At 53.4% G+C, this 20964-nt stretch overlaps 1 protein-coding gene and 1 long non-coding RNA gene across 7 annotated transcripts in view; both read left to right on the top strand.

The window, feature by feature from the left end:
- ACTN1 (actinin alpha 1) overlaps positions 1–20964 on the top strand; it is a 102779-nt gene that overhangs the window by 24723 nt on the left and 57092 nt on the right.
- LOC146401821 (uncharacterized) lies at positions 320–5086 on the top strand. Its single transcript, XR_014811041.1, has 2 exons — positions 320–1213; positions 1294–5086. It is a non-coding gene; the product is annotated as an uncharacterized LOC146401821 (long non-coding RNA).

Raw genomic sequence — 20964 nt, 5'->3', positions numbered from 1 at the left:
TAGTAATTTTCTAATAAAGGGACGTGTACCACTTCATGGGAAAGAGGGACTTTGTCTCTCTGTGTAAGCACTGAAGGCCGAGGGCTTTTCCATTTTAGGAGAGCAGCGGGTGGATGATGCCATCGGTGTTAGCTTCATGGAACACACAGAGACCTTTTTTGTATATTGGTTCTTAACTCAACCCCCCGAGAGCCAAAGGCATGATGTTAAATTTCACTTGTGTGGAGGCACTTCTGCGGGGAGCTGAGTACTGAAATCTTGTTCTACTGTTTCTAGAGGTGCAGCCTGAGGGAGGCCTCAGTCCTCAGAGATACGCATCAGTGTTTCCTGGGGACTCACTTGTGGTCGCCTGACACGAGCCGGAGGCCGGGCGGTGGACTCCTGGCCTGTGTTCAGAGGCCTTTCTGAGATGGGCACTGTCGCTCTCAATGCTGGGCACGCGAGGGCCAAAGCTGCTGTTTTGTTAGGAAAACGAGAGTTGGCCCATGCCACCTTTTCAGAAGGAGGGCCATGGAGGTCAAAGCTGACCTCTGGAAGCACTTTGGGATCTGCTCCCTATCTCAACAGGGCACTTCTGGCCTCAGGCTCTTTGTCACCAAGCAGTCAGGGCGGTGTCTGGGTGTGGACCTGTCCCAGCGGCCCTGCTCCTCAGCCAGGTGACTTTCATCTTCCCTTAATTCTCCTGTTACTGGGCATTTTCATGGTTTCCATTTTTGAGTTCTCACAGCTAATTCCTCTGTAAGTATTTCATGTGGACATTTTCCTGCATTTTAGGATAATATCCAGGAATTGAGTTACTTGGTCAAAGAGGATGACAATTTCTCTCTCTCTCTCTTTTTTTTTTTTTTGTTTTTTGTTTTTTTTGGTCTTTTGTCTTTTTAGGGCTGCACCCGTGGCATATGGAAGTTCCCAGGCTAGGGCTCTAATTGGAGCTGCAGCTGCTGGCCACAGCCACAGCCACAGCAATGCCAGATCCGAGCCGTGTCTGCAACATGTACCACAGCTCACGGCGATGCCGGATCCTTAACCTACTGAGTGAGGTCAGGGATCAAACCTGCAACCTTGTGGTTCCTAGTCAGGTTCGTTTCTGCTGCACCATGATGGGAACTCCCTGACAATTTCTTTTAAAAAAATTTTTTTATTGTAGTTCGTTTACAATGGATGAAATCCTCTCATATGTTAATTATTTGCTTTTAAAAGACAGACTAGATCGGTGTGCCACTAACTTTTTTTTTTTTTTTTTTTTTGTCTTTTTGGGGCTGCACCCGTGGCGTATAGAAGTTCCCAGGCTAGGGGTCGAATTGGAGCTGCAGCTGCCCCCCTATACCACAGTCACAGCAACGGTGGATCCAAGCTGCATCTGTGACCTACACCACAGCTCACGGCAGCACCAGATCTTTAACCCACTGCGCGGGGCCAGGGATTGAACTGTGTCCTCATGGGTACTCGTTGGGTTTGTTATCACTGAGCCACAGTGGGAACTCCAACAATTTTTTTTTAAACTAATTAAAAAGCAAAGTAATATTTATTGTGGCAAATTTGGAAAATACAGCAAGGTACAAAGAAGAAAATAAGGAATGCCTGAACTTCCACCATCCGAGAGCGAGGAGGTGTGTAGTTTGAGTGGTGAATCTGTTGCCCCTTGTCAGGCAGGGGTTTGAGCTGGGACAGCCCCCCCTTAATGGCTGTCCTTAGGTGACACCTGCCCAGGGGCCGGGGGCGCCTGGTTTTCCTCTGACCCCAAATATCTTCTCAGCCATTGGCCTGTCTGGCTGCGGACTCATATTTCTAAAGTTCTCAAGGCCTCATTAACATTTTAAGCTAGTGCTAGATACCTAAGAAGGTGGTTTGGAAACTGTCAGGGTTTAAATATTTGGGAGGCAGCTGTGAAATATTACCACTTGCTGGCAACGTAGGTAGCAGATTGCTCAGTAGCTACTGCTTGCCCGGCGAGACCTAAGGGCTGCTGAGCGCCAACGGGACAGGCAGACAAGAAGTGGACTCTGTGAGAAGATCCTGCCCAGCCCTGGCTCCTGACCACGTTCCCCAGGTTCCTGTGTGTGAGGCTTTTCAGAAGAGCCAGGGCGTTGAAACTGAAGGGAAGTAGGACGCGCTGAGAATGAGAACCCACGCCTGCTGTCTCCGCCCCGCTCTCACTTCCCTGAACATTCTGTGGTCCAGGTGATGCTCTCCCGTCCACGAGGAAGCGTCCAGGCAGGAGAGGCCGCTTCCTCATCTGGACGGGCCCTGGCTGACCTCCTGGCCGGGGTGCCGGCACCTCCAACCCACTGGGTTACTTGCGTCACTGGAGCACTTACGGGTCTGCTCTGAATGTCCCGGATGCTGGGATGGGAAGAAGAAGGCCTGTTCGTGGAATGATTTGACCTCCACTAAGGACAGAGGCCTTAGCCCCTGGGAACGCCAAGAGCTGACTCAATGCTGAAATGGTGGCTTCAAATGCCAGAATGGGTCCCTATCCCCAAAATGTTTGGTACTTGGCACAGAGTGGGACACCCCGGGAGGGTGGTACAGTTTTCCGTGTGGGGGGGGTGGTGCACAGAAGCTTCCTTCCGCCTGTGACTCTGGCCTTCCCCTCGAGGGGCTGGGATTTGGGCTCCTTAGCTGGAGGCCCATTGGTGTCTCTCGGGGGGAAGATGAGGTGATGCTTAAATGATGGCATCTTAGTTACCCATGTGTGGCCCTCTCAGGGCCCTCTTGGAGCTTCACCTAGAGGAGGCTTGAGGTTCCTAGTGCTGTTGGTCCTATGACCAGCCCATCTGGTGCAGCTGATGGGGACAGTTTTCCAAGGTCTGGGGGCTATGGGTGATCCAAACTTTGAGCCCTGGGATTCACCCTAGAGAATCTTGGTATTGGGACATTTCGTAGTCTTAGACCTCAAATTCACTAGCCTCCCGCTCATGCCAGCCAACCGTCTCTTCTGGACTCCATGGGGGCACCAAAGGGGGAAGCCACCTGGATGTCGCAGCTGCTGTTCCAGGTGTTTGGGTATAGAGCTCCCTGTTGGGGCCTTGTAAGGCTCCAGCTTGCGGCCATGTGGAAGGGCTGGGATTGATTTGTGCTGTCTGGCTTGTTAGCCACTCTACCCTCTTTGCCTCTCCCCACCCAGAAAACCCAAGGAACTGTCAAGGCAGGTCCAGGGACAATTCATGGTGATTGGGAGGCAGAGAGGGACTCCGGAGGACACAGTGCCTTTTGCTTTGCTCTGTGGAGGAGAGGTTCCTTTGCTACGAGGGGTGCGGGCAGGTATCCATTAAGGACCTCCTATTTATACCTTATTAAAGAACCACCCACTGCAGGGGCCCACAACTTCCCTGCACGTGTTCAGGTTCCTGTGGATGTGTCCGCTCTCTGCCACCTGCGTGGACAGTTTGGCGCCAAGACCATATGCCCTACAGGGTGATCCAGGGACCGCCTAGCGGTCATGTGAAAACTGTAGCTTCCTGAGGCTTTGCCCAGTCCTGCTGAACTCAATATTCTAGGCTCAGGGCCCGAGAACCTGCATTTCTAGCCAGCCCCTACCTTACTTTCGAGGTAATGTGGAGACTTCTGTAAAGGATTACCTGGGAACCCTGGCGCTTCAGTCTGAATGGCAGGAGTTCAGCTAAACACACTCACCTCTTCCGCTCCTATTCGCTCCCCCCCTCCCCCGGGCCTCCTGGTGATGCTTTGTCTCCTTGTAGACTTAGACCTCAAATTCACTAGCCTCCCGCTCATGTGAGCCAACCATCTCTTCCGGACCCCACACCCAGACGGGGAGTACTGATGGAGGAAAAGAAAGAATGGAAAGGCAAAAAAATCTGCTCTTGCTTCCCTGACTGTGAGGGTCCTTGGCTTTGGTGTGGGTGGGTGGGCCAGTCGGCTCTCTGCAGGGCTGCTTTAAAGCACTATTGGGGTGATAACAGTGGAAGCCACTTTGCTCATCCTGGGCACCCCAGGGGTGTCTGTATCAGACAGCCCCCCCCCATTCCCCCAGGGCCTGCTCAGGGCCCTCCCTGCCACTGAGCACAAACATCTGTGTCCTGCAGTGACCTGGCAGCTCTGTTGTTTGGTTTCCTGCAGAGAAAGGGCTTTTCAGCAGTATGTATCCTGCCTTGCCCTGCTCCCCTCCCTGTCCTACCTTAGTGTGACCTCTGACCTTGCACTCCCAGTTGAGCCACATTCAGACTGTGGGCTGTTGTCTGGGTTCTAGCTGTTATCCAGACAGCTTGACAAAGAGGCGTTTGGGTTGGCCCTAGACTGTGTGAACGCCTCCTCATTGCTCTGACCCTGGATCATTTCAGTCTAGAGGTTGGCCAGCAGCAGTATGTTTTTGCTGGCACAGACTTAAACTGTCCCCTTGAGATGGGGGGCCAGGCAACAGGAAGCTGGAGGGCCTGTGGGACTCTTGTTTTACAGTCAGTTCCCTAGTGACTGCAAGGGCTCTGGGGGCTATAGGTCAAGGAACCATCTGGCAGCCTCTCTGCCTAGTAGGAGTTTTGCCAGGGAGATGTGGCGCCACGGGGGTCACGGTGTAGAAGGGGATCGGGGGCCTCACAAATGAGGGGGCATTGGGTCTGGTTGGGAAGGCATCAGGGGAGCCCCAGCAGGTCCACTGATGGCATAAGGGACTAGGCTTACAAGGAGGATGGGTAGAGAGGAGTGGGCCTCAGAGCTAAGATTTAAGAAAGAGGACCTCCAGTGCGCTGAAGCTGGAGACGCGGCAGAAGCAATGAAAATGTTCTTACATTTGGGCCAGGTCCTTGCACCCCCAGGATTGTGTCCTGAGGAGACTGTCCAGCTAAAACAAAGAAATGCTTCAGAATGTTCTCTGTGCTCTCCACCAGAGCCAAAGGGAAGGCTTCCATGTCTCACTAACGTTGGGGGGGGGGGGGGGATGTAACAAACCATCCTGACACATGGTGGTGGAACATTTTTTCAGCCTTTCAATGACATTTAGGAAGATTACACAGGAATAAAATGTTCCACAGACTGTTGAAAGTGGGGGAACTTTATATAATATATATGTTATGATCGGTTGCAACTGTAAAACCCGGGTAAACAGGAAGATAACGTACAAAAGAGAAAATGGCAGCGTTCCCGTCGTGGCGCAGAGGAAACAAATCCGACTAGGAACCGTGAGGTTGCAGGTTCGATCCCTGGCCTCGCTCAGTGGCTTAAGGATCTCACATTGACAGGAGCTGTGGTGTAGGTCACAGATGAGGCTCAGATCTGACGTTGCTGTGGCTCTGGCAGAGGCCAGCGGCTACAGCTCCGATTAGATCCCTAGCCTTGGAACCTCCATATGCCGCAGGTGTGGCCCTAAAAAGACACACACACAAAAAAAAACCCAAAAAAAAAAAAAAAAAAAAAAAGGATTCAGATGTTTTAGCAAGTCAGTAAATTTCTGTCCAAACAACATTCCTCCCCAAATGTTTTTCTGCTATCACCTGGTTCCTTTGCTGGAGGAATGGCAGCTTGGTGAGATTTAACGGTCCTGTCTGAGCGCTTTGGTGTGTTCACCGCTGGGTTCCATGGAGCAGACAGAGTGGGTAAGACATGGTCCCCTCAGCTTGAGAGCAGGGAATGTGTCACCTCGCTGGGGAGACAGGATGTGCTGGGCAAGCTGATCAGTGTTGGCTGCTGAAGTGTGGCCCTGGTATGGCCTGGGGGCATGGCGGGGGAGGGGCAGGTGAGTGGCTGTTCCGGACCTCGCGGAGGTTGGAAGGATCTGTAGGACCAGGAGAGCTTTCAGGACCCTGGAGCAACCAGCCTGGCAGGCAGGAAGCCTGCAAAGCTCAGCAAGAGTCCAGTTCCCCTGAGTTCTATCCGGGTCATCACCGCCTTGAATGAGATCAGAGTTAAATAAATGCCTGTGATTCACCCCATTTTCTAAAGACTGGAAACTGAAGTCCAGGAAGTGAACTCTTCCAGGAATCTCAGTCTCCAGGGACAGGGCTGTTGCACAGGCAGGCGCCCTGTGGGTTGCCTGTGCTCTGTCTGCAAGCCCCACTCATGGCCCCCCCAGGGCCGGACTCCCTGCTCAAGATCCCCTCCTGGAAGGCTCCCCTTTGGTCCCCTCTGGGCTGCTGGTGGGCCATCAGCCTTCTTCCCCAGTGGTCTCTCCTTTTGAATCTGTGTCTGGCCTGCAGGGGTGCTGGGCACTTCTGCCCGCCCCCCCCATTGGTACTTGCCACTTGGGGACCTTGACATTTTGTTGAAGAGGGGCTGTGACGGAGAGCCTGGGAGGGTGAGAACCAGAGACGCTGGCTCTTTAAGGCTTGGCCTTCAAGTGAAGTTTGGCAGAGGGGGCACTGAACGTTTAATTTTAGGGCCAGGAGGGGGTGGGGGAAAGTCCCTGCTGCATCTGGTTTGTGTTAAGCCCTTCCCTTCAGAAAAGGGCTGTGTTTATGATTCAAGTCGGGCAGAGATGGGGTGGGGGGGGGCTCCACTTTCCGTACTGGGCAGTGGGGCACAGGGAGTGCACAGAGCTTCCTTCTGGCCCTCTGACCCCATCTCAAGCAAAATGCTTGCAACTTTGAGAAAACTTCGACATCCGTTTTGTCCCTGAGGTTAAAGCAGTCATTTGCCTTCGGATGGCCTCCAGCAGCTGGCCTTTGCAGGCTGAGCTGCCGAACTGCCAGAGCTGGCCGGCTGTCAGCTCGGCTCGTCTGGAGCCTGCAGGTCCTAGACGGGTCAGCAGTGCTCCTGGCTCCTGCAGGCCTCTTGACCGCAATCCAGGGGTGGAGGGGGCTTGCGTCCAGGATGCCTAGGTTGTCAGAGCTGGCAGGTCCTGCAGAGACCAGACCCAGTCCCCTTTTGACAGATAAGGAACTCGAGGCCCAGAGAGCTGAAGAAGCTTGTCCAAAGTCACACAGCAAATGGGCAGCCGACTTGGCATTCATACCACACTTTCCTCTCAGTTTGGTTCGGGGCTCTTTTGGGGGCCCCATAAGGCTTCCCCTTCTGCCTGCTGTTTGCGTTACTCTTCCAGGCTCTGCTCCCTCAAAGGGCTGGCCTTGGGGACCAGGGTTGTGATGGCAGGTCTTGATACTTGGTGGCGACACTCACGAGCTGTAAGAGCCTCAAAGGCTTCCTGACTCACCGTTGTTTTCCAGCACTGGCATGGTCCCTTGGCACAGGATAAGAGCTCAGAAAATATTAGATGAATGAATGAGTGGGTGGCCTGGCCTGAGGGTGGAGGTGCTTGTGTTCCAGTTCGAAGCCTTGTGTTTCCTTCTGAGCATCCGTTCTGAAGCCGTCCTGTTCCAAGGCTGTGTCCTGTCTTCTCCAGCCTTTCTCAGTTCTGGCGCATCAGTAGTTCTTACAGACGCCGAGAGCTTCAGAGCTGACAAGAGCCTTTGATGGCAGAAGGTCCATCCCCTTCAAGTTACAGATGAGAAAACTGAGGCAAGGCCAGTCCAGCTGGTCAGGGGAACACTGGACCAGAGTGCAAGCCTGCATCCCTGCCGGTGTGTTCATGGGGATGGGACTGAGGGTCCTTTGTTGCCTCTTATCCAGGGTCTTCGTTGTTCAGGCAGGCGAGCCATGTCCTCTGCATCTCTTCACTCTGGCTTCCTCCCGCTGCAGTGGAGGAGGGTGGAAAAGTCGGGACATGCAGGGATGGGCCACATCATTCCCTTGTGCCCTCCTAGAAGGGGAGAAAGGGCGGGCGGGCTCATCTCCTTCCGGGGAAACCAGAGCTGGAGTCACCCTGGAGTCAGAGCCCAGGCAGGGGCTCTCACCCCCCATTGCCTCTGGCTTGTGGGGGGCACTTCCCTTCTGTTGGTGTCGTAAAGGGCCCTAGAGGGCGGGGGGAGGCCTGTGCAGTACAGCTGGCCCACCCCAAATCTGTCATACGACTTTTGAGGGGGTCCTCTGCAGGGCAGGCTGGTGGTGGTGGCAAGGGGAGGAGGCAGGTGACAGCGTTATTCCATTCTACCCTCATGAGTCACGATTTGAAACATTTTTGCTTTGTTAAGTATCAGTGTCATTTTTTGTTTTACTTTGAAACCATGACATGCTCATGGTAAAAAAATAATTCTTCACAGTTAACATGGTTATTTTTTTATGCCACACACCAGATTTTATATATGTGTGTACAAATATATATATATATATATATATATAAATGTGGTAAAATATGCATAACATGAAATGTACCATTCTGACCATGTTCATTGGCCATCGGTACATTCACGTTGCTACACAGCCTCACCCCTGTCCATCTTTGGCATCTTGCAAAACTGCAACTCCGTATCCACTAAACAACAGCTCCCCATTGCTCCTCCCCAGCCCCTGGCCACCGCCACCCTACTCTCTTCTCTGAATTTTTTTTTTTTTTTTTTTTTGGTGTTTTCTAGGGCTGCACCTGTGGCATATGGAGGTTCCCAGGCTAGGGGTGTAATTGGAGCTATAGCTGCCGACCTACACCAGAGCCACAACGATTCAGGATCCAAGCTGTGTCTGTGACCTACACCACAGCTCACAGCAACGCCAGATCCTTAACCCACTGAGAGAGGCCAGGGATTGAACCTGCAACCTCATGGTTCCTTGTCAGATTTGTAACCACTGAGCCATGATGGGAACTCCTCTTCTCTGAATTTGACTGCTCTGAGTACCTCATTGAAGTAGACTCATGCAGTATTTGTCCTTCCAGGTCTGGCTTATTTCATGCAGCATGACGTCCGTGCCTTGGTGTGTGTCAGCGTTTCCTTCCTCTTTGGGGCTAATATTCCATTGCATGCAGACACCCCATTTTGTTTACCCACGCATCTGTGGATGGACATGGGTGGCTTTACCTTTTAGCTGTTGTAAATAATACTTCTATGAACATGGGTATGCACCTACCTGTTCAAGTCCTTCCTTTCAGTTTTGTTTTTGGTTTTGGGTGCAGTGGCTTGATGTGGAATCTCAGTTCCCAGGCCAGGGATCGAACCTGCACTGCAGTGGTGAAAGCGCTGAGTCCTGACCACTGGACCACCAGGGAAGTCCCCTTGCTTTCAGTTCTTTTCTGTATACTTTCAGAAATGGAGGCACGATATTTTATATATTTACGGTTGTTCCTCTCAGGCACGTTGAGCCCCCGTGGCAGGGTTGATAGGCCAGCATGGGGCCCCCCCACCCCTTCCTCTTCCTCCAGGGCCGGGTCCCTGGCCAGCTGGGCTTGCCATGATCGCTGTCAGCAGAAGTGGGCCGGCTGGCCAGCTGGGTGGCCGCAGTGTACACGTTCATTGCTGGCTGCAGCACAGCTCTGGGGAAATCTGGAGCTGCCGGGCTAATTCGAAGAAACTCTGGCATCTTCTGGTGGGGAAGGGCCTTTTTGGACTGAATCGCCATCCTTCCTCCTGCTGCTGGGGAAGGGGGTGCCCTCTGGGGTGGAAAGGGGACCCCCGAGCTAGCTGGCCCCATTCTCCTCATTGGCTCTCCACCCCTAGTTCTTCCTGCCCCAGGCTATTTCTCTCCCAGAGGGTGAGTGTGTGATAGATTTTTGGCCAGGGAGTCCCAGAGACTAATGTAATACTTCCTAGCATCCTTTGGAGAGAAGTTCTATTTCCTGCTAACAGAGCGGGATCCCCTTTCCTGCTTCCTGCTCTCACCACGTCTGCTTAACCCACTGTCCCAAGTCGCCCCCCACCCCCAAGATGCCCATGCCCCTGAGCTCCTTGCAGAACAAACTGGTTATGCCTGCTGTCTGGAGTGGACTTCCACCATATGCTGCGTCCCTGACCCCCTGGAGGCATCTGCATATCATGTGTTATTCTCCCCGGTGCTCAGTCTGCATCTCACTGGTATGATGTGTAATTGGCTCCCTAGGAGCTGGGCCATCTCTTGTTCTGGTAGTGGCTGGTCTAGTGCCCTGTGCGTAGTAGATGCACAGTGAGAGAAAGAGAAAAACGTGGAAAGAATTTGGGATTTGGCTAGGGCACCCCTGGTTTGGGGTTTGGGACCTGCTTTTTGCCAGTTGAGTTACTTAACCTTCTAGAGGCTCCGTTTTTGCAACTCTACCATGGGGATCCAGGAGTTCCCATTGTGTCTCAGTGGGTTAAGAACCCGACTAGTATCCATGAGGATGCAGGTTCAATCCCTGGCCTCGCTCAGTGAGCTAAGGATTTGGCGTGGCCACAGGCTGCAGTATAGGTCTCAGCTGCGGCTCTGATTGGACCCTTAGCTTGGGGACTGCCATGTGCTGCAGGTGTGGCCCTAAAAGGAAAACAAATATGATAAAGAGGGTTTGAAATCTACCTCTTAAGCTTGTTGTGAAGAATAACTATGATAATCAGTGTAACGTGCTTGTAGGTGTCCCTGCATGTCAGCTGTGTCATTGTTGTGCCTGCTGAGTGGGAGAGGAGTCACCAGCCGCTGGGCCTGGGTGAGGACTCTGCAGGAAGGCCGGGTGAGAGGATGGCCACGCACTTTCCCTCTGCTTCTCAGTTGTCTGGTCCCCGGAGAGGCCGGGTGAGAGGAGGAAGGGGCTGTGTGATGCCGTCTGGCTGGGTGGCGGTAGTTTCCTCTGCAGGAGGAAATTTCTTCCTCTCCAGGGAGTCTGGAGTTGCACAGAACTCAGGCCTGGGGTCGGCTGCTGCTTGCTGAGCAGGGATTATGTGTTGGGGCAAAGAAGGGGTCCGGGGTGCCTTGAGCTTCATTCCAGATGCAACACGTTCTCTGATCTCAGCACCTTTCTCTGCCAGACCCCCTTGGAGCCCCTCTCTCCTGCACTAGGTTGTTTGGCTCAGAACTGCCCCCAGCCCTGGGCTGCTGTGTGACTGTTTCTTAGGTGATCCTACCTACCTTTGTAGATTGCAGGCTCCAGGACCCCGTCTCCCTCATATTTGGAGACAGGAAACGGTGGCCTCCGTCTCCACGCAGTAGATGGGGACAGGGTGACTGAGACCACCCACGCCTGGGTCACGTCCAGGCTCAGGGGAAGGACGGGGAGAGCGAGTCCTGCTTGGAGCTGTCGTGTCCTTTCTGCTCCTCCGAGCAAGGAGTCCATCTCGCAGAGGCTTCAGGGTGTCGGGAGAAGGAATGAGGGAAGCTCTGCCGTCTTACTAGCTGTATCCTCGAACAGGTCCTCCTCGGAGCCTCAGTCTCCTCCTCTGTAAAAAGCAGGCAGTCTGTCCTGCAGGGCGCCTGCCAGGACTAAACCAGATGATGGCATCCGGTACCTGCCGGGGTCCCCACTCGGGGGCCTGCCTGGGGTGTTGTTATTTTGTAAGCGTGCCCAAAGCCAGGGGACACTGTCACAAAGTCCTCGTTCCCTTCCCTGCCCAGAGGCGAGGTGGAGGTGATAAAGACTTCTGCATGTTTCTGGAGCCCCGAGTTACCCAAACTTGCCCTGATTCTAGAATTCACCTGGACAGAGTTCCCAGTGTGGCTTAGCGGGTTAAGAACCTGACTAGTATTCATGAGAATGTGGATGTGGCTTCAAGCCTTGCTTGCTCAGTGGCTTAAGGATCCGGCGTTGCTGTGAGCTGTGGTGTAGGTTGCAGACGAGGCTCGGATCTGGTGTGGCTGTGGCTGTGGCAAAGGCCGGCAGCTGCAGCTCCAATTCAACCCCTAACCTGGGAACCTCCATATGCCATGGATGCGGCCCTAAAATGACTAAAGAAATAAATAAATAAAAGGAGTTCTTGTTAAAATACCGACTCCCAGGCCCCATTCCGCAATCCCTGAACCAGAATGGTGGTTGATGTGCTGGGATCTGTATTTTCTCCATGTGTTACCATTGGGCTGATTGGGGAGCTCTTGCTTCTCTCAGATCGCTCTCCCAGTGGCTGTCTTGTTTGATCTTCACAAGAGCCCATTGGGACAGGTGTGAGGCAGGTCTGGCCCCATGTGAAGTGGGAGACCTAACAGGTGAGGTGGTGAAGTTTAAGGGACAGACCTGAAGCCCTCAGCTCCCTTGTGGTGGAACCAGAATTAGAACTCAGATCTTCCAGAGCTGTGTGTCCTGTGCCTGCAAACATTCTAGTAAAGCATGGAAAGAAAACGTGGGGGATGCAGAGAGGTGGGACTGCTGGAAGGAGGTGAGTCAAAGAGTGCAGGGGTGGCAGAGGGGGAGCACCTCAGTCTGATCCCCTTCTGCTGCCCCTTGAGGGAGCTCTGCAGAGACCAACCACAGGGAGCTGGGGGGAGGGTGCTGGGCTGGAGCCCTGACCCCCCAGCAGGATGCTTCCCCAGGTTTGCCATCTGAAAATCGGGGCCCCGAGGAGCATGGCGAGCGTGGGCTTTGTCCCAGAGCCACTGGGAGTCAGTAGATGTAAGGAGGTTAGGGGGGCGACCTGGGCCAGGTGGGCAGGGCTGGGACGCCTTCCCAGGGCCATTGGCAGAGTCCTGGGAGTCCTGTGGGCAGGTGGGTTTCCACTTCTCCCTCCCTCCCCTACTTTTATGATTAGGTCTGAGAAGCCCTTCTAGAAGCACAGGCAGGCCTGGCTCTCCCCCCAAGATGGCAAAAGGCAGAGTGTGTGGGGAGAGAGGAATGGCTGTGGCCAAGGTCAGCTGGCCCATGTCAGGCCAGGGGCCCACTGCCTCGCGTGCATCTGTATTCCCAAGATTGGCCTGGGCCTTTAAAGGCAAATCTTTTTAGGTCCTCCGTATACCACCCGCTTTCCCAGTTTCCCCATAAGAGGTTCATTATGATGATTTCAGCCTGATTTTTTTGCCCAGTGTTGGTGGGGAAGCTGGGGGAAGGTGGCAGGGAGGCCCTGGAAGGGCTCCTTTGGGGAGTCCCAGGCTGAGGTGGTCAGCAGGGTTACCTCTACCTGGGGGGCTTCAGGAGCTGCCTGGCCCCATGCCCAACGGTGATCCGACTGGGCTGGGGTGAGATGGGCTGGTGCATGTGACCTGCTGCTGGGCCCTCGAAAGGGGTGAGGAGGGCCAGGCTGACTGAGCCTGGAGTTAGAAGCATGGGCTCTGAACCTGAATTCTGGCTCCTTCATCTACTGTTTGATGTGTCCTTGAGGGACCTTGTGAATGTCTCTGTGCCTCAGTTTTCTTCTCTGTGGAATGGGACTCATGAGAGCACCCACTGCATGGGGTAGCTGCGGGGATGGTTGTGTTAATGCTTGCAGCGCGCTTGGGGAGTGGGCTGGGGAGGACATCCTGGTCTCTGAAGTCCTTCTGCGCTGACCTTCAAAGTAGGGAGTCAGGCTGAGGACTGTGCATCTTTTCTGTAATGGCAGTGAGTGAATGGCACCTTCACCCATTCCTCCTGCCTCGGTCAGCTCACGTTCAAAGCCTGGATGTGACCTCTGACCTCCCTCGCGCCCTGCGCATCTCTGGTGTCCACCCACTTCTCTGTCCCTGCCACCACCACCCTGGTGTCAGCCACCTTTGTCTCTTGCCTGGACCTTTGCTTGGTCTCTGGATTGGTCTCGGCTGCCATCCTGGTCCACCCTGACCTGCTGTTCACGCTGCAGTCAGAAGGCTCTTTCCAAGAGGCAGGGGTATCAGCACCTTATTCCCCAACTCCCTCAGTGGAAATCCAATGAAACCTCTCTCCCTCTTCTTGGGGGGAACCATCCTAATAGCCTATGGGAGCCCCACACCCTGTGTGGTCTGCTGACCCCTGACCTCTAGCCCCCTGCTGCTCTCCTCCTGCACCAGCCTCAGAGGCCATGAGTACCCCCCCCTGCCCGATATTTTGATATTTTCTTTCTCTGCTTGGGTGGCCCTCCCCTCCTGACTGTTCCCAACCCCACACATGTGCATTGGGTACCGTACATCTCCGTTTGCACCTGTTGTCCTCATGGAATTGTTAATAGCACTTCCCTTTATTTTCAGATGACCTGGTTTGGGTAATAAATGATATGATCCCCCTTCATATTTATAATCTGTCCATCTAATGAAAATTCTTTAGCTTAAAAATTCGCCGAGTTCCTCAGGGCAGTGGGCAGATAACACATACACCTTGGACCAGGTTAGGGCTCTGTTTTTAGCCTCATGCCTTCTGGAACTTTTCCTGCATGCATTTAAGCTCAGTTTTGCAAGTATACACTCATTTGCTTGAGTCTTTGATTACCATTTGTCATCCTTATCAGACCAAAGGCTCCTTGATTTAGGGATTGTGTCTTTTATTTGCCCAAAATGTGACCCCAGTTCGTGACCCAGGCAGGGCTCAGTAAGAATTTACTGAATGAATGAATGAATAAATGAACCTGGCTCCAACTCACTGGCAGGGGGAAGCCTGGAGCCCGGAGCCTGGGTGGGTCTGAGCATCTGCAGGGGCCTGTTTTGAGGGAGGCTGCTGACCTCGGGCCAATCCAAGCCCAAACAAGCCGGGTGCCCACACCCTGGCATACACACCCCCTGACTTGGCTGCCCCCATCGTTATTCATGGCCTTCCTCAATGGGCTTTGTGTTTGGAAAGTCAAAAGAGACAAGAGAGTTCAAACCTGCTTGCCAGCCCCCCAAAACTGAGACCTGGGAGAAAAATCTGCCCAGCCCATTCTGCATCTCTAGGGAGTCACAGGGGCCAGGAGCTTCTCTCATGGCTGGATGTCAGCACTGGGGGGTGGTTCTCATCCAGTGTCCCGAGCTGCTCTCCCCGGTCCAGGCCCAGGGACTGCCTGGGGACAGCTGCACATGTCCCCATGTGGTTCTCGGCAGATCCAGGACTGGTACAGAACGATTCCTCATTATTCCGCAGCCTGAGCAAAGGTGCAAGGCTTACCTGGAAGAGCCTCAGCCTCATAGAAGAGCTCGCATAGGGCCCAGTTCAAAGCTCAGCTCTGCTCTCCCTAGCTGTGTGGCTGGGAGGGTGGCTTAGTGTCTCTGACCCTCACTTTCCTCCCCTTACACAGGATTGTTGCGTGGCTTTGCTGAGACGGTACGTGCCTCACTTAGTGCTGGCAGCCGCCAACATCTCTGAGCAGCTCCAGGATCTCTGTCCCTCTCTCCTCCCCTCTCCTCGGGGCTCCCAGACAGAGATCCACTTTGCCTTCAGTGTCCCCATCTTGAAATTGTGGGCCCAACACCGAACTTCCTCTGGAACAAAGTTGGAGGAGGCTGCGGTGCCCTTAGGCTCCCCTGTTCTCTGCAGCCCCCTCCCCCGCTCAGCGCCCATTTTCTGAGGTTAAGCTGGGTGCTGGGAGACAGTGGGTGTGGATCTCTGAGCTTCCAGGAGGCTGTGAACTCAGGCACCCACAGACAGAAGCCCTGCATCCCACCCCATCCCAGCACTTAGTTGGGTGGTCCTGGCCACATCTGCCTGCAGCTGCACTTCTTCCCAGAGTGTGCACAGACATATTTCTTTTTCTTTTTTTTTTTTTTTTTTTTTTTTTTTGTCTTTTTGTTGTTGTTGTTGCTATTTCCTGGGCCGCTCCCGCGGCATATGGAGGTTCCCAGGCTAGGGGTTGAATCGGAGCTGTAGCCACCGGCCTATGCCAGAGCCACAGTAACACGGGATCCAAGCCGCGTCTGCAACCTACACCACAGCTCACGGCAACGCCGGATCGTTAACCCACTGAGCAAGGGCAGGGACCGAACCCGCAACCTCATGGTTCCTAGTCGGATTCGTTAACCACTGCGCCATGACGGGAACTCCTGCACAGACATATTTCTATTTCTCATCCTCTGCTCCTGGCTCCTGATCTCCCTGCTACCTTGTCCCTCGAGCAGGGCTGGCCTCGCGGAGGTGTTGGCCAGCTGCCTGGCCAGCAGGTCTGCTGTACTGGGCTGCCGTTGCCCCAGACCACGGCTGGGTCTTCGTGGAGGCTGTGGGAGGTCAGTAATGGCATTGGGCCATGTCCCCGTGAGCTTGGGTGGGGTTTTTCGTGGCTCCCAAGTTCCTGTGATTCCTTAATAAAGGGGTTTCGGGGTTTCTGTGCTGCTTTGTAATGGGCTGATCTGTGTCTGTGTGTGGGGAGGAGAAACTTGATTTTCCTGGACCTCAGGTGAAGAGAAGTGACTCCATTAGGCCCCTCCGCTCATGGCCCATTTGTGGGTCCGTGCAAAGCCACTGCGCCTCTGTCGCATTTTCCCCCACAGCCTCCCACGGTGGGCACGCACGTGCACATAGTCCGACCTCTCCCTGGCCATGCAGGTAACCGAATGATAAACGTTTTCCCACATACCCCAGTGTTCACCACCTAAGGATTTCTTTTTTTTGTCTTTCGAGGGCCACACCCTTGGCCCCAGGCTAGGGGTCCAGTCGGAGCTATAGCCACCAGCCTACACCAGAGCCACAGCAACGCAGGATCCAAGCCGCGTCTGCGACCTACACCACAGCTCACGGTAACGCCGGATCCTTAACCCACTGAGCAAGGCCAGGAACTGAACCCGCAACCTCATGGTTCCTAGTCAGATTCATTAACCACTGAGCCATGACGGGAACTCCTAAGGATTTCTTTGTGAAGGGGTTTCCTGGGCAGGAAATGCTGGGTTGGTGGGTAGGTACATGTTGAATTTCCGCATGTAGCACTGGATTGGTCTCCTGAATGGCTGCATAGTGCAGCCTTCTAGCCGGGCGTGAGGGCACCTGGATTCCTCAACCCCAGTGACATTTGGTGTAGTCAGTCACCTCTCTAATTGTTTACCAGTCTCCTAGGTGTAAAGGGGCGGATTGTGGTTTTAGTGCCTCCGAGGAGGACCCCTTCAAGTGCCAAGCCCCTCTGTTCCCTTCCCTTCCTCCATTCAGTGTTCCCAGAACCAGAAACTTCCTCTTGAGCATGGAGTGATCACTGGCGTCCTGGAGCATCGTGGAGGATCTCTGCAACAAGCCCCCCCGGCCTCAGGGAGGGATGGTTTAGAGATAGTGTCTTAGGAGTTCCTATTGTAGCTCAGCGGGTTAGGAACCTGACTAGTATTCATGAGGATGTGGGTTCGATCCCTGGCCTTGCTCAGTGGGTTAAGTGTCTGGCGTTGCTGCAAGCAGCAGCGTGGTATAGGTTGGCAGCCACCACTCCAATGTGACCCCTAGCCTGGGAACGTCCCTATGCTGCAGATGTGGCTGTATACATTTTTTTTAAAAGTAAAAAAAAAAGAAAAGTTTCTTAGTGCTCCAACCTCCCACCCGCCACTGCGTGCACATCACTGGCGTGATTCCTTGTGGCTTGTGATGCTGGATTCTGAGCTGGTGCGCCCTCCGCCGGCTTTCTGCCTAGGGTGTCTCTGGCTTTCTGAAGGCTCCGGGTTCCCTGGAATTGTGAACTCTCCCTCTGGAGGCTGTGTTTTTACGTGCATTCCGTGTGAGGTCACGTGGCAATGAGGTGGTGGTCCATTAGGAGGGAGGTGGGTGGCATTGTATGTAGCATTGAGGTGGGGTCTGGGCTGAGGTCATCTTATTGATCATATGTCCTTGATTGGGTCCGGGAGCCTGGGGCCAGGAAGAGCTGGGGCAGAGTGCAGGCTGGAGCGTGCCAGTCCAGACTTGGGAACGGCCTGGGCACCGAGGTGACCTGTGGAACACATGGATGGTGCCGGGTGACCATTTGGCACACATAGGCGATTCCATGGGCCCTATCTTTTTTTCTGTTCTTTCTTGTGTTTTAATAATTCTGGACATTCTGACTTATGTGCTAGGCTTTTTTTGCACATCTTAACAACCCAGTGAAAAAGGTACTATCCCCATTTTACAGATGAGAAGCCTGAGGCTCAGAAAAGTCAGGGGCTTGCTCAGGTCCCAGCGTTAGTTCAGTGGCAGACCCAGATCCAGTCCAGGTCTTCTGCGCCCAAACCCATCCTCTTAGCCATCAAGCCTGTGGTCCTCAGAATGGTTTCTGGACCAGCAGCATCAGCAGCACCTGAATTCTGTGGGAAATACAATTTCTTCGCCTGCCCAAAACTATGGAAACAGAAATCTGGGGGGATCCATAAATCTGTTTTAACGAGCCTTCCAGGTGTGTTAGATGCATGTTCAAATTTGAGAACCACTGCACCAAGCTATTCTGCTCTTCTTTTTCCCCCTTTTTTTCCCCCTGCTCTCATATCCTTGGGCCAGTCAGTGGCAGCCCAGACTTTGGGCCTTGGCTTCTCTTCAGGGGTCTCATGCCCACCACGAAGAGGTGAATGGGTCTGGGGTCCCCAGGAACCCCTCCCAGGTCCCTGAAAGCATTTGGCAGAGCTGATGCCCCAGCTGCTTCCGGTTGCAGGCCTGGTGACAGTGGCCACCATGGAGGTCGGAGTTGCCCACACCGTGCCAAAGGTGGTGCCTCGAGACAGCCAGGGGTCTTAGGGGTGGGCTGTGGTTCAGGCCAGAACAGAAGCTCCAGTCCAGAAGGCCATTCAGGGACATAGAGAAGAGACCTGGAAGGCCTGTTTGTCTACGCCCTCTCTCTTTCTTTCTCGCAAATTTATAGGAAATGGTTTGGCCTCTGCAGAGGCCTCATAAGGGAGCTTGGAGCCTAGACAGGTTCCTCGTTTTTGTTTTTTTTTTTTTTTTTTTTTTTTTTTTTAATTACTCAATGAATTTCTTACATTTATAGTTGTACAATGATCATCACAATCCAATTTTACAGGATTTCCATCCCACAACCCCAATGCATCCCCCTACCCCCCAAACTGTCTCCTTTGGAGACCATAAGTTTTTCAAAGTCTGTGAGTCAGTATCTGTTCTGCAAAGAAGTTCATTCTAGACAGCTTCCTTGTTAACAGTCAGCAAAACACACGCAGCAGAAGTGACCCTGGCGAGAGGAGGGGAGCTTGCTGTACTTTATTTTACCTTTTGAGCCCCCACCCTAAGTCAAGTACAGTGCTACTTAAGTCTTATGTAGTCCCAGGAAGCGTGGATTGGTTATTCCCATTTCACAGATGAGGCCATTGAGGCTCTAGGCTATAAAGTTGAGGATCCCACCTGAACCACATGGAAGAGTTGAGTTAGATGCTCGAGGCAGCCAGACCCCAGATGCCCACATTTTATGAATTCCAGTCTGAGCCAAATCCTTGTCATGCAGGGAGGTTCTCTGTGGAATTGAGTGGCCCATAGCTCTCAGCCTGGTGCCAAAAAAACCAAATGACCTCACACGTGAATGGCTTTTCCTTCTTTGGGGAAGGAATGTGTGGGCCATTCCTGGGAGCTGTGGCCAGTGGGGCCTGTGTGCTGTCAGACCCGCAAAGCGGGAGACGTGGGAGGTGGGGGGGGCTGTCACAGGGTGGGCCGTGGGGAACAGGCTATTCCCACACTGGCCTCCAGAACTGGTGTGAGGTGTGCCCAGGAGGAGCCAGCAGGCCTTTGGTGGTTAAGCAAATGCCCTGGGGCATGACCTGCTCTTCCGAGTAACCACTCCTGGGGGTGCCATCAATGGAGCCAGTGCCCGCTAAAGCCCACAATTCAGGCCTGGCCCAAGCACTACGGATGCTGAAGATGAGGCCAGGCCCTCCCACCTTGGACTCTTCTTCTGATACCTCAGTACCTGGAGAGGGTGAGGGTTTGGGGACTGCTTTTGATCCTGGTTTCTTGCCAGTGGGCCAAATGGGTTAAAAACCAACCAACCAACACGCAAACAGTGGGGTCATGGAGTATTTTAGTTTATTTATTGAGGTATAGTTGATTGATGAGGTTGTGATCATTTCTGCTGTGCAAAAGAGTGGTTCAGTTACACTTTCAGGTCCCTTTCCCACAGGTTGTCACAGAATATTGAGCAGAGTTCCCTGTGCTGCACAGCAGGTCCCTGTTGGCCAGTCATTCCATGTAGTGCAGTGTGCATATGCCGGTTGCCAACCCCTAGTCGTCCCTCCCCCCTCTTAGTTTCTTTTTGAATAATAGCATTATTGAGATGTAATTCACATACCACACAATACACCCATTTCAAGTGTACAATTTACTGGGTTTTTTTTTAGCATATTCACAGATAAGTGCAACCATTACCGCAGTCAATTTTAGATCATTTTCATCACCGCTAAAGGAAACCCCACAGCCCTAAGCTATCAGCCCCCTCTTTCCTTCCCCCAGCCTTAAGCCACCCTTACTCTGTTTCTGCCTCTGTAGATACATTTTTGATTTTCTTTTTTTTTTTCTTTCCGCTTTTTAGGGCCGCACCTACCGCATATGGAGGTTCCTAGGCTAGGGGTTGAATCGGAGCTGTAGCCGCTGGCCTACACCACAGCCACAGCAACAGGGGATCCGAGCTGAGTTTGTGACCTACACCACAGCTCACGGCAATGCCGGATCCTTAACCTACTGGGTAAGGTCAGGGATTGAACCTGCAACCTCATGGATCCTAGTCAGGTTCATTAACCACTGAGCCACAAAGGGAACTCCTGGTTTTCTATCTTTTATTAAAAACATTTTTTTTTTTGCCTGCACCCATGTCATGTCGAGGTTCCCCGGGTCAGGGACTGAACCCACACCGTAGCAGTAACCCCGGCTGCTGCAGTGACAACACTGGATCCTTAACCTCCTGCACCACAAGGGAGCTCCCATTTTTGGTTTTGGACCACCCAGTGAGCACTTAGCCTAAGCCCTTTGCGTTTGCTCACACAGCCTCCCTACAGGACAGCCATGCAGATGGGCACTCTTTTTTGCCTTTGTCTTACTGATGAGAGGCTCACAAAGGCCATGGTGACAGAGCCTGCCGATGGCTGGACCATTGCTGCCAGCTCTTTGGCCCCGGGAGAGGCCAGGTTGTGGATGGTGGCAACCTGGTGGGGACAGCTGACACCCCTTGGCCAGGAGCTGAGAGAACAGCCCTTGTTTGTTCACTAACCTTGATAATCTCTTGATGTTTAAAACAGCTCTGGGTTCTCTCAGGGGCCCCAGGTTCTCCGTGCACTTGCAGAAAGGCACTAGACTGCCTTCCAAAGCCCATGGCGGGAGGGGGAGCCTGGGCCTCACAGAGGGCCTGGGAGCTCTCCCCAACCAGGGTATGGTCACTTGGTCAAATCACCTTCTAGAATGACCCAGGTTGGCCCTCTGTCCCTTGGCCTGGTGGCCTTGGGGACCTTCCGGGCATCTGGCGCCATGTCTCCCAAAGTAGGCTGCAGGTGCACGTAAACCGGGACCACAAGCCCTGGCTCCTCCCACTCCTG

Source organism: Sus scrofa, chromosome 7 (genome assembly GCF_054392235.1).
Source record: "Sus scrofa isolate SSC_HxYL_T2T_F1_AM1 chromosome 7, Sscrofa_HxYL_maternal_Yorkshire_Landrace_v2.0, whole genome shotgun sequence".
Taxonomy (NCBI): domain Eukaryota; kingdom Metazoa; phylum Chordata; class Mammalia; order Artiodactyla; family Suidae; genus Sus; species Sus scrofa.
Note: the sequence above shows the minus strand (reverse complement) of the source record. Positions and strands in the feature narration are given on the sequence as shown.